Here is a 12,343-nt window from a genome sequence, read left to right as displayed (position 1 = left end):
ATTCCCGTTGTCCTGTACCCTTACCAGTGCTTGGTACTGTGTGACAATCTTTTTCATTCTAATTTCATGGGTATAAAGGGATCTCCCATTATTTTAGTTTAAGTTTCCCTAATGGTTAGTGAGGATAAACATTTCTACATTTCTAACCATTGAGGTTTTCCTCAGCTTATTCATATCCTTTTTGCATGTTTTTTTTTAAACTTTAGAGTTTAGATTTATTTAGGGCCATTTGCACATGTTCATAGAATAGTTAGTTTACCCTAACAAATGATGAGACAGCTCTCCCTCAGTGAGTCCCTTGCCTAAATGTATTTGCTTTACTTGTATAGCAAGAGGATAACATTAAACATGGAAGCTTTCAATTTGTGACACCAAACAGTGATCTATACAGGGCATCCTTCAAAAGCTACGATTAAGGATCCACCTAGCTTTTCAGCAGTACAAGTCCGGTTGAGGTCTTCTGACCCATTTGCCTGACATTCGTGTTTTATGCCTTGAAATTCCTTTTTGATTGTATCCTTGGAGCTTGCATAGACCATTTTACGTTTCAGAGGTTCTAGTTCTGGTGCCCACAAAAAAAGCATCAACTCCTCTTTTCTGGATTCCTTTGTTCCGAAGCTTGCATCATACAAAGTATATAGCAACAATCTTTTTCAGGAAGCATTTCCACAAAATGCTTGAAAGGATCAGTTATGGTTACACCAAAATCTCTTTGCTGCCTTCTACAATGAGGCGCTTTTCATCTACACTGAGACAAAAAATGACAGCCTTCTTTCTTTTCTTGATTTCTTCTGGTGCGGAGCACTTCCCAAACTTTAGTGTCATAAAAATGTGACATACTTCATCAGCAACTTGCACTCCTGTGGCCATGTTCACTGTGGTGGTCGCAGAGCGCAGACCCGCATGTTTCAGTTGATTACCTACCTTTGTCTTGTTGATTTGTAGAAGTTCTTTGTATGGTCTAGTTAATAATTCCATCTTGGTTTTGGATGTCTTTCAGTCTGTCACATATCTGTTAACATTGTCCTTGATTTCACTGTGCACACACACAAAAATTCCTGAATTCAACAGACATGATGGGATCTTGGATGGCAGCGGCCAAGTGACAGTACATAATCACTAAAAATAAGATGGACTTGTTACCGTAATGGATGACAGAACAAAAGCAATCATCACAGCAGTCTTGCCCACGGAGATTGTCAACATTAATTAATTATTTATGGTGTTCCTAGGCTGGAATAGTTGGGCAGTGTATTAGTTTCTTAAGGCTGCTGTAACAAAGTACCACAGTCTAGGTGGCTTTAAACAACAGAAACTTACTCTCTCACAGTTCCTAAGTCTAGAAGTCTGAAATGAAGGTATAGGTACCATGTTCTCTCTGATGCCTTGTGGGGAGAATCTGTTCCATGCCTCTCTCTTAGCTTCTGGTGTTGCCGGCAATCTTTGGCATTCCTTGGCTTGTTGATTCATCATTCCAATCTCTGCCTCCTTCATCACATGGCATTTTTCCTGTGTCTGGGCCTCTGTGTCTCTTTTTTTCTTCTTATAAGGATATCAGTCACATTAGATTAAGGACCTACCCACTCCAGTATGACTTCATCTTAACTAAATCTTAATTACAACGGCAACAGCCTTATTTCCAAAAAAGTCACATTCATAGGTATTAGAGGTTAGGTCTTCAATATACATTTTTGCAGGTTACCACTCAATGTACAACAGACAGCTTATTAAAGTTTTATTTGATTTATATAAGCAAGAAGCTCCAAGTCTGGTGTAAGAATCCTAACCTGAATCTCCAAAGAGAGTTATGGTTCTTTAATCAATTCCAAGACTTAAGTCAGTTGACAAATCTAGAGTCTCCTGAATGAAGGGGAGGCCACGTCCCCTTGAAGAGGGAACCTTGTACGTAGCCGAAAATTGATGCTTCCTCTCAGCTGTCTCCAAAGAAACTTGTGCCCAGTTGCCAGGGTGGTTATGCACTGAGGAAGGGAAAATAATCAGACTCTTCAGGGTTTACTAAATGCTGGCTCTGAACTGACACCAATTCCTAGAGATTCCTAAGCCACAAGTAGGGGATTTTGAATATGAGGTGATTAATGGAATTTTGGCTCAGGTTTGTCTCATAGGGGGCCCACTAACACACCCATGGTATCTATAGGTGTCTGTGGAAGATAGAGGTGCTGCTTGAACCTTTGGCAGGCCCTGATAGGAGAATTACAGTGCAGACCTTTATGATTTTGGAGCAAAGCTGTGTCATCCTCTGCAGACAGCTACGTTTTTGGGAAACAGGTTTCTGATTTGTTACTGGCCTGAATGCTTGACCATGGACTACCAAGTTTCCCACATGACCTGAGCTGCCTATCCTGAATGGATGTTGTCTGACCCACCAAGTCACAAAATTATATGTGTGCACAACCCTCAGTCAGTGAACGAAAGTCATATAAATATATAACATTGAACCCAAGAAGATCCTTAAAGCCATGAGCAATATCCAGCTTACTCCTACTTCACTGTTTTCAACTCACACCTATGAGGACTTTCCTATGACTAGTCAACTGGAGAAGAAAACCTTTAGATCTGAATTAAAAATGGCTCTGCATTATTTGTTGGTACCATCTGAAAATGGATGGTTGCAGCACTATAGCCCCAAAAAGATGGCCTTGAAGGACAGTCGTGAAGAAAAATTCTCCCATTTGTTAGAACTTTGAGCAGTACATTTGATTGTTAAGTTTTTCTTGAAGGAGATATGGACAAAAGTAAAAATATACATCTTTTCATGGGCTGTGGCTAATGGTTTGGCTTGCTGTGGGAGACATAGAAGGATTAAAACATTTGTGAGAAGGAGGTCTAGGGAAGAAATATGTGAATTGACCTCTCCTAATAGGCACAAAGTGAGAAGATATGTTATGTCCTACCTGAGTGCTCACCAAAAAGCAACTCAGAAGAGAAAGCTCTTAATACTAACTTGGACAAGATGACCTGTTTTGTGGATATCAGTCAGCATCTTTCCCTTTCTTACCTAGAAGCTGAGACTGCTACTGGCCACTTCAGGCTCTTAATAACATTGAATAAATAGGCAAAAAATGATGACTTTAGTGGCCAGGGTGATTGATCCTGACAATGAAAGGGAAATCAGGTTGCCAATATGCAAAGGAGATAAAGAAGAGCTATAATGCAGGAGATTCTCTGGTCTGGCTCTGAATCCTCCCATGTCCTGTGATAAAAGCCAACAAATCCACACAGACACTTGTCCATGAATGTCCACAGCAGCATATTCATAGTAGCCAAAATGTGGAAACAAACTGCATGTCCATCAACTGATGAGTGGATAAACAAAATTTATAGATTTTTTGTTTGTTTGTTGTGTATTTTTATATATTTCATACTGAATGGAATAGCATTTAGGCATAAAAAGGAATGGGGTACTAATATACATGCTACAATATAGAGGAACCTTGAAAACATCATGCTAAGTGAAAGAAACCAGACATACAAAAAAACACACCTATTATATGACTCCATTTATATGAAATGTCCAGAATAGGCAAATCTATAGAGACAGAAAGTACATAAGTAGTTACCTGGGCCTGGGTGGCTTAGGGGTAAGAAGGAGTAACAGCTAGTAGATACAGGGTTTCTTTTTGGGGTGATGACTATATTCTAAAATTGATTGTAGTGTTTGTTGTACTACTGTGTGAATATACTAAAAACCATTGAGTTGTACACTTTAAATGGATTAATTGTATGGTATGTGAATTATATCTCAATAAAGCTGTTTCCAAAAGAAAAAAGCCAATGGAAAAGTACAACAATAAAATTCAGACAGGAATGTTAATAGCTCAGGCCCTTTAAAATTGAAAGTTTGATTTTCCTTATTAGGCAAGGGACTATGACTAGCCAATATGCTTGCTTTATGGTAAAAAACAAATGTTATTTTATTTTGTAGCTCAAATTGTTCTAGCTTTGGCCATTGTAATTTTTCCATGCCTCCATCCTTTTGTTTTCTGAGCACTGCTTCACTTTCTGGCACTAGAAGATGCTCAGCCTCTTCTTCTTTTATCTTCAGTGCCCTTTTCATTTGATCTAATTACTGATATAATTGGGTTTATATCTATTATGTAGATATTTGCTTTCTTTTTTATTTATTTAATTAATTTATTTTTGACTGTGGTGGGTCTTCGTTGCTGCAGGCGGGCTTTCTCTAGTTGCGGCGAGCGGGACTACTCTTTGTTGAGGTGCGTGGACTTATTGTGGTGGCTTCTCTTGTTGCGGAGCACGGGCTCTAGGCACGCGGGCTTCAGTGGTTGTGGCCTCTAGAGCGCAGGCTCAGTAGTTGTGGTGCACGGGCTTAGTTGCTCTGCAGCATGTGGGATTTTCCTGGACCAGGGCTCGAACCCGTGTTCCCTGCATTGGCAGGTGGGTTCTTAACCACCACGCCACCAGGGAAGCCCTTGATATTTGCTTTCCATTTTCTCATATGTTTTGTGTCATTTATTCTTCCTTTCTTGCTTGCTTTTGGGTTTAACAAGTATTTTTTAATTATTTCATTTTCTCCTCTATTATCTCTTTGGTTATATCATCTGTTATTATGATTTTATTGGTTGCACTTGAAATTGTAATACATATCTTTGATTCATTATAATCTACTTTAGATAGGTGCTTTACCATTCCTCAAACAATAAAAGAAGCTTACAAAAATTCAACTTCTATTACTCCGTCCCTCCCCTGTGCTATTTTTGTTATACTCTACTTTTATATATGCTATAAATCCCACAAAATATTATTATTGTTGTTGTTTGAAAGAGTCAATATTTATTTCTATTTGCCCACATATTTATCCTTTCAGGTGCACTTCATTCCTTCTTACAGTCCCATGCTTCTATCTGGTAACATTTATCCTCACCCTGAAAATTTATCTTTATTACTTCTTGTGTGTATACCTCCTGGCAACAGATGCTTTGAGTTTTTTTGTTGGCTAGTTTGTTTTTAGGTTTGAAAACATCTCCATTCTGGCTTCAGTTTTGAAGGATATGTTCACTTAATATAGAACTGTAGGCTGACATATTTTTAAAGTTTCAGTATTATAAAGATGTCATCCTACTGTCTTCTCACTTCCACGGATTTTTTTTGTGTGTGTGTGTTTTTTCCTTTTCTCAAGGATTATGTCTGGAGAGTTTTATAATATTTTTGACCAGCTGTAACAGTTGTTTATATAGGATCCCAACTACTCCATGATAAGCATAACTGGAACTCATCTCTTCTTGGCTTTTGCATTGGCCATGACATAACCATTTCTGTGGTAGAATGCATCTTTGTCTTGTTCCTGAGCTTAAAAAGGAGTGTATCTGAAATGCCTCCATTAAGTATGATTACTGGTAACTACCCTCTATCAAGTTGAAGAAGATTCCTTCTATTCTTATCTATCAGAGAATTATTTTTAATCATAAATATATGTTAAAATCAATCATTCACCTTTTCCGAATCTGTAGAGACGGTATTGTATGTGGTTTTCCCTCTTTTATTTCACTGTTGAAGTAAATTTCACTGACTGATTTTATGGAGTTAACAATCTTTGCATTTCTCAGATTAGCCACGCTGATAAATCCTCTTGATCATGACATGTTCATTTTTAGAGCTTAGTTTTTGGTTTATATTTACCTGGTATATTTTTTCCATTATTTATGGAATACTCATAATTTCTGTATCTTTTGTTTATATGTGTCTCCAGTAAACAACATATTACTGGATTTTTTAAAGTCCAGTCTGGAAAACTGTTAACCCTTGGAAAACTGTTAACCCTATGTCTCCTGTTGGGAGAATATCTTTTTGCTTCCAGAACTCTTGAAAGTAAGCAGACTCTACTCCTCTCAGTGAGATCAGTAGGTCCTGATGACCCGAGGTCTCAGCAAAGTAAGAAATCTTCCTCCTGAACCTCAATGAAAACCTTCCTCTGAGGCTGCAGTGCACAGTTCCTTCCCCTGGAGATTCAGGGAGAAGCTGTGTCTCAGACCCACTTTTCTTTATCATAGGGAAACTGCTCATGATTCAGAGAGTAGTTGGGAGGCAAAAATTGGGTATACCATCGACCCAGAGTCCCCTAAAAAAACTTTATAGATTTAAATTACCTCCTAAATTCAAAATAATACTTGTTTATTGTATGAAATTTGGAAAACATCAGAGATACAAAGAGTTGATAATACTTGCAATCCAGAGATAGTGTGTGTCACTCATTTGGGGACATGGTGTCTTTTTTTAATCGGAAGGTGTTAAAGGGAGTTTTTTAGGCAGCAACCAAGGCTAGTCCTCCTTTCTGTGTGAGTTTTGAAGGGCTGTATTTGGCCATCAGTCCACCAGGAATAGCAGCCAATTTCAGGAAGTTCCAAGCAATGGGCATCATATCAGCATTACTGCCTGGCCACAGTGATATTTTCCATTATAAGACATGTCCAAATTTTAGAGATGCTAAAATATGAAAAAGAGTGTATTAGAGTTAATGAAATACAGTCATTTTTTTTTTTTACAGTCATGTTTTTTAATTGAAAATTAGCAGGTAGACTAGAAAGCTATTTGAGTCTTTCCATCTGTATTTCTTTATTGATTTATCCTTCTGTTTTGTATATAAATAGAAAAATGCCTCAATAATATTGTATTGAGGGTGGTTTTGTTTTAACTTTCTTCTTTACATTTTTAGTGTACTGTGATTTTTAATAATGAATATATAATTCCATAAAAATAATAAAGTATTACTCTTAAAAGCAAAATAATTAGAAAGCAAACAAAAAGTCTAATAACAATAAGGGGAGAAGGAGGCTATTGAAATGTGAATGAATTGTTTTAGACTTTATGCTACTCTTGTAAAGTAGACACTTTGGAAATGTACATTACACTTTTGATCCAGAGAAAACTATTCCTATATCTCTTTCAAAGTAGAGTCCACATCATCAGATGGCCATTTGTCATTTAGAAAGATCATTTACAAACATGAAAAGCCTAAGAATATGCTCTAGGATTCAGGAAATGTGGAGAAGGAAGAGGGGACTGAGGTATGAAAAAACACACAATAATAAAATTATTCTGAAATACTGGAACACATAAAATGGGAGGTTGAATGATACAGATCAGAGGGGAGGTTTGGGAAGTTGGGACAAGATCTTCTCAGTTCATTAAACAAACAACTGATTCTTGAAGTAAAAAAAAAATCAGGGAATTAAAAAGAAACCCACATTCTAAGTAGTATTTTTAGAAAGACATCATAGTTTTTAGTGGATTTTCCTTTACTTGTTTATTATCCCTCAGCCTTCTAACTTTGAGAAGAAAAATATTAACAGAAACAAATTATCTTCTCTCTCTCATAAATTCTCTCAGCCCTCAACACTGCATTTCCCCTGTCTCCCCCACCACATACTCTACCAGCCCTTCTTCCTTCCTTCCAGTCACAGAAAACTCTTGCCCAGAGCAGCCTGCTCAGATGATATGGCACCAGATTCTAATTATGGCTTTTCTGAGTGACTCTTTAGCTCAATTTACACCATCTCATCCCAGTGAACTTACTCTTGACATTCAGAGTGTGATGACTATATCATCTGGGTCAGAAATGGGAATGCTTGAATGCCATGTGTGCATACTTGTGAGAACAATGGACTACACCATCTGAAATGTCACAATCCTGGAAAATCTATAAATTAGTTTCCTTAGGGATGGGTACGTATTTTCTCCACATTCTCAACCTGTGCTGTTGGCTTTGTGTTTGTCTGTATCAGGATTTGGCCCTCAATAAGCAGAGCTGCTACTTTCTCCATCTGAGTATCCCCGGCAGAACCTACTAGTTTCCAGGAAAGTGGCACCTTGGAATATATGGTTTTGATATTCATTATTATTTTGAAATTTTGTCAGCGTTAGATTCCTCATTTGTAAACGGTGTGCAAAAATACCAGCAACAGGGTCAAAGTTTGCACACCACATATTGGGAGTGCAAAGAGTGTAGGCACTCTGTTTTCCAAATCTAATTTTATCTTGCTCTGTATCCTCCAATCCTGTTGCTAGCAAAAATATAAAAACAGCAACAAAAAACAACACCCCCAAAATCCTAAGCTTTCTCATTAGTGATAAATTCATCTCTTCCAGGCTATAAAACTCTCTTTCCAGCTAACTCAGTCTCTTTTGGATAAATATTCAATCCATCCAAAGTTTGAATCCTCCAAAAGAGCTGTTCCTCTGTTCCTCTTCTTTTGAGTTTTCCCTCCCCTCTCTTCTTTATAAGGTATGACCTCGGTGACAGGGGACATTTGTGTGCTCTGAGAGACCGACTATAGAAACAGTCAAAGGCAAGACCATGTATTAAAAATAGAACTCTGACCCACAACCTGCAGCAACCTGCCCAGGAAACCAACCCGTTATCTGCAATAAACAGCTCAGGAAGTCAGCCTGCTCTAAGTCAGACCTGCAGGAAGCCTAGTTGTTCTTTCTATTGACAATTCAAGAAACTAAATAATATTTTCTGTTAACCACTCATCCACATGGCCAGGACTTGATTAGTAACTGACATCTTCCTTAATTTTTGTCCCCGCTTCAAATTTAGGATCAACTAGAGAAAGCCAAGTACGCGCCTAACCAACCACAAAGGATGCCCCACTTCAGTCAGTCCCCTTACAACTCCCCCAGGCCAACAGCCTCCAATCAGGGCACACCCGAAGCCTTCCCTTTCTTCCACTATAAAGCTTTCCTACTTCTTTGCCAGGTGTTGAGTCTCTGTCAAAATGCACGTGACGGTGGGTGGCTGACTCTCTTGCTATAGCAAGCTCTGAACAAATAGCACTTGCTTTTCTCATTTAGTTAGCCTTTGCTTATTTCCACAGTTCCCATAGTGTCAGTGAGGAGCGACCAATCTCGTCCCATCCTTTCTGCCGGGCACACACTGCCCTCCTGCTGAGACACATTGGACGTCTCTGGACATTGCTCCTTTCCTCTCTGCCTCTGCCTCTGCCTGTGGCTGGTGTACCTGGAGATCTATGCACTTGGCATAGTGAGGACTCAGCTGAGTTGGCCTCACCTCAGCCCTTCGGTGTGCAGATCTCTGGAGTCTTAGAGGACTACCGTATCTAGTGCCTGCCTAGGCAGTGTGCCCCACAGTCTCTGCTGTGGGCTCCCTCACCCCTTGCTTCAGTTTGGCTCCCAACTCTTGGCTACCTCCCCACAATCCCTAGCATGTGTGTCTGTCACAGAAAAGCTAGAAAGGACGTAGGGACCTTCTCCTGCCCTCTCTTGCCAAAACATGCCACACCACTGTTTTTTTGTGTCATGTCTGCCATGTTAGGTTGAGGGCACCCTGCTAAGCAGTTTCTGAACAGGAAGTGAGAAAAGGTCCCCTTTACTTTTGTTGCTCCTTTGTACTATCTGGGCTTCTTTTCTTTTCCTTCACTTTCACTGCGATGATCAGGTACAGGGAGGTTGATGTCCTACTTTCCCAAGCCCCTGGCTATACTTCTCCCTTCATTTGTGGCTTGCAGACCTCTTCTCTCCGTTGCACAATCGGTCTGAGAAGACCTTCCCCGTGTGTTACAGCCTCATTTTCCAGCCTTGTGAACTTCTTACCTCTAAGTGGTTCGTTCACTTCTCTTCTTTGGGGGCAATAAGCCTTGTGATTAGCGTTAACAGTGGAAGAAGTGCACAAAAATAAACCAGTCTATAGGTAAGGGATAATAAATCAGGAGATATTAAAAACACCTTGTCTCATCACTCCTCACTTCTGATTACTCCATAGTGTGGTAATGAAGATCAGCTGCACTCAAGTACAAGGAAGTACTTTGTGGTTATAAAGGGGAGGCCAGCATGAATTGTTGTTATTACTTGAATCAGAACGTAGCCACTTGGTCTTGTCATTAAAAGAGGTTTGTCTCCTTATTTATTTAAAAAAAGGGTTCCTTCTTTTATCTAGCGTTTTTAAGGAGAAAGTGTTCAGTTTAAACCTTGACTTTTTCTTCCTCTGTGCTGGTCAAAGGTGTGAGTTTATATAGCTTTTCTTGAATTCAGTAGTTTCTCATCTTCATGTTGATTTTCATCAATAGAAATGAAAAATGTGAATTCCAAAGATTTGTATTTGATATTTTTCCCTTATAGGTTAGAGGTAGGAAAAGCCCACAAGGTAGCCAGAGAAAATCTCATCTGCTAGCAGGAACTATTTCTTCACAGGATCTGGAACTGAGGTTAAACCTTGAGGATACTGACTGTGCTTGTCCGTAAATATATAGGAAAGGAAGAATATTTCAAAGTGATTAAAGAAGGACCAAGAGAACTCTCAAAACTGAATTCCTCCCAGTAGGTGAGGACAATCTGTGCTGATGTTGAATACAAACTAGAATTGATATTTACTTAACACTTTATAGTTTACAGGTTTTTTTTATTTGCTACGTCTCATTGGAGCAAATAAAAATCTTCTAAGAGCAATATTATTATCATTCCCATTTTACAGATGCAGCCAGACTCATCCCGATTTGGTTACATTTTGACTATTACTTTAGTTCAACGTGACCTTTATTTAGCCAGTTCCTTTCCTTTTAAACGTGTGCATCCGGGGGAATGCCAGCTCTTCTCACCTTGAAATACAGAAGGTGGGAGAATTTCTTGTTGCACCTTGAAACCCTTCAACCTGGGGCAACTTTAGAGATGAATACGATTCCTATCACCCTTCATTGTCAAAGCTCACAACATGTGGAAAACTACTTTATAGTCAACATATCCACCAAAAAAATCTATAAATATGTAATTTGGAAACAATGTTTCTATGGCAATATAGTATTTACCTGAGCAGTAATTATGGCAGTGCAAATGTGTTAATGGCTGGTTAGAGAAATCACACCTGTTGCGAAGTGGGTTGCAGTTACTATCTTTTCTTTGCCAAATTTTATTGCTCAGATTATATGTTCTTTGTGGGTCATCATCACCACTTTAATCGTTTATCATTTACTGAGTGCGTGTTAATAGGCAAAGGGGGCGATATTTGTCAGGTTTTAAATGAAAGGAAAAAACTGGCTTTGGGAGTGTGAGGTGGGAAGCTTTTCCAAGCACGAGAGCTGGTGTGGGAAAAGGGGACAGGAAGCTGGATTGCATGGAGCAAATGAAGAAACTGAAAAGTGATTTTAAGTGAAAGGTCACGGGGAAGGAAACGTCTTGCATAATTGGGAGTAGGAAAGAAAGGAAGTAGGAAATAGTATAAAGGAAGTAGGAAGTAGTATGAAGGAAGAAATATGAAATAAGAAAAGGAAAAGAGGGAGACCAAAGCATAATATGAAAGAGAGGGGATACTGTGAGATCATTCATCCATTCACTCATTAAACAAGAACTGAAAATCTGTTATGAATTTGGGAGCTCTGAGATGTTAATGTCCTTTAATGGAGAAAGTAAGTTCCAAAAAGTTAAGTGAGTTGACACAGCCAGTAAACAGTTGACCTTAACTTTGAATCAGAGCTTTGATTCTGAGGTCTGTGTTCTTTCTACCATGCCGATGCTGCTATACCTCACAGAGACCTTGTTTTTATCAGTTTTCTTATAGTTTTTTACATTTCCTGAATTGAAAAATAGTTTGAAAAGAAGTAGATATATGGAGTTCTAGGTGCTAGAGAGATTGAAAACACTGCTAAGCTTGGTTGGAAGGAAATCATTACTGAGAATAACTTTTTGGTAATCATTTCACAATGTATATGTATATCAGATCATTACATTGCACGCTTTACATGTAAATAATTATATTTTTCAAGTATTCTTCAGTGAAGCTGGAAATAAAAAAAGAGAATAACTTTCAATATTGAGTGGTGGAAGTGCTGGAAATAGGGTTGGGATGTTTTGAGGGCAAACTTGAATAATTGAACAAGGCAGCTAGGAATGATCCAGGAACCTGATCATTATTTGATTGTTTTCTTCTCCTTTGATTCATTTGTACATGTGTAAGGCTTTTGAAGAAAATTCTTATCAGCTGCATATTTTGATTTAATGATTATTTTATCTTCAATTATATGAGGATGGCTTATTAAATCACAAAGCTAAAGCTCAGTATTTTTATAAGATAATTCTTGACAAAATATTATCTGAATAGACTAGAGTCATTTTTTAAAGTTGGTGAAAGGAAATGTCCTCCCAAAGAAACTGTTCTCAACCTTAATGCAGTGTGTCAACCTGACAAATTAACAAAACACATTGAATAGTTTAACACTGGAAATTTGCAAGTGCCAATTTGATCTTCACGGCAAATTGCCCAAAGAGATTTGGTGTTTTTTAACTTAACAAGTCAGTATCTTCTGTAATCTATAAATGACCTTCAAGCAGAAATAAACTTTCCATCTGAACTTCC

The 12,343-nt window shown here is 38.4% G+C and overlaps 1 pseudogene; it reads right to left on the bottom strand.

Moving 5' to 3' along the window:
* Positions 1-383: 383 nt before the first annotated feature.
* Positions 384-870, bottom strand: LOC101277303 (destrin-like; annotated as a pseudogene).
* Positions 871-12,343: the final 11,473 nt, after the last annotated feature.

The sequence above is a fragment of the Orcinus orca genome, chromosome 18 (assembly GCF_937001465.1).
Source record: "Orcinus orca chromosome 18, mOrcOrc1.1, whole genome shotgun sequence".
Taxonomy (NCBI): Eukaryota; Metazoa; Chordata; class Mammalia; order Artiodactyla; family Delphinidae; genus Orcinus; species Orcinus orca.
Note: the sequence above shows the minus strand (reverse complement) of the source record. Positions and strands in the feature narration are given on the sequence as shown.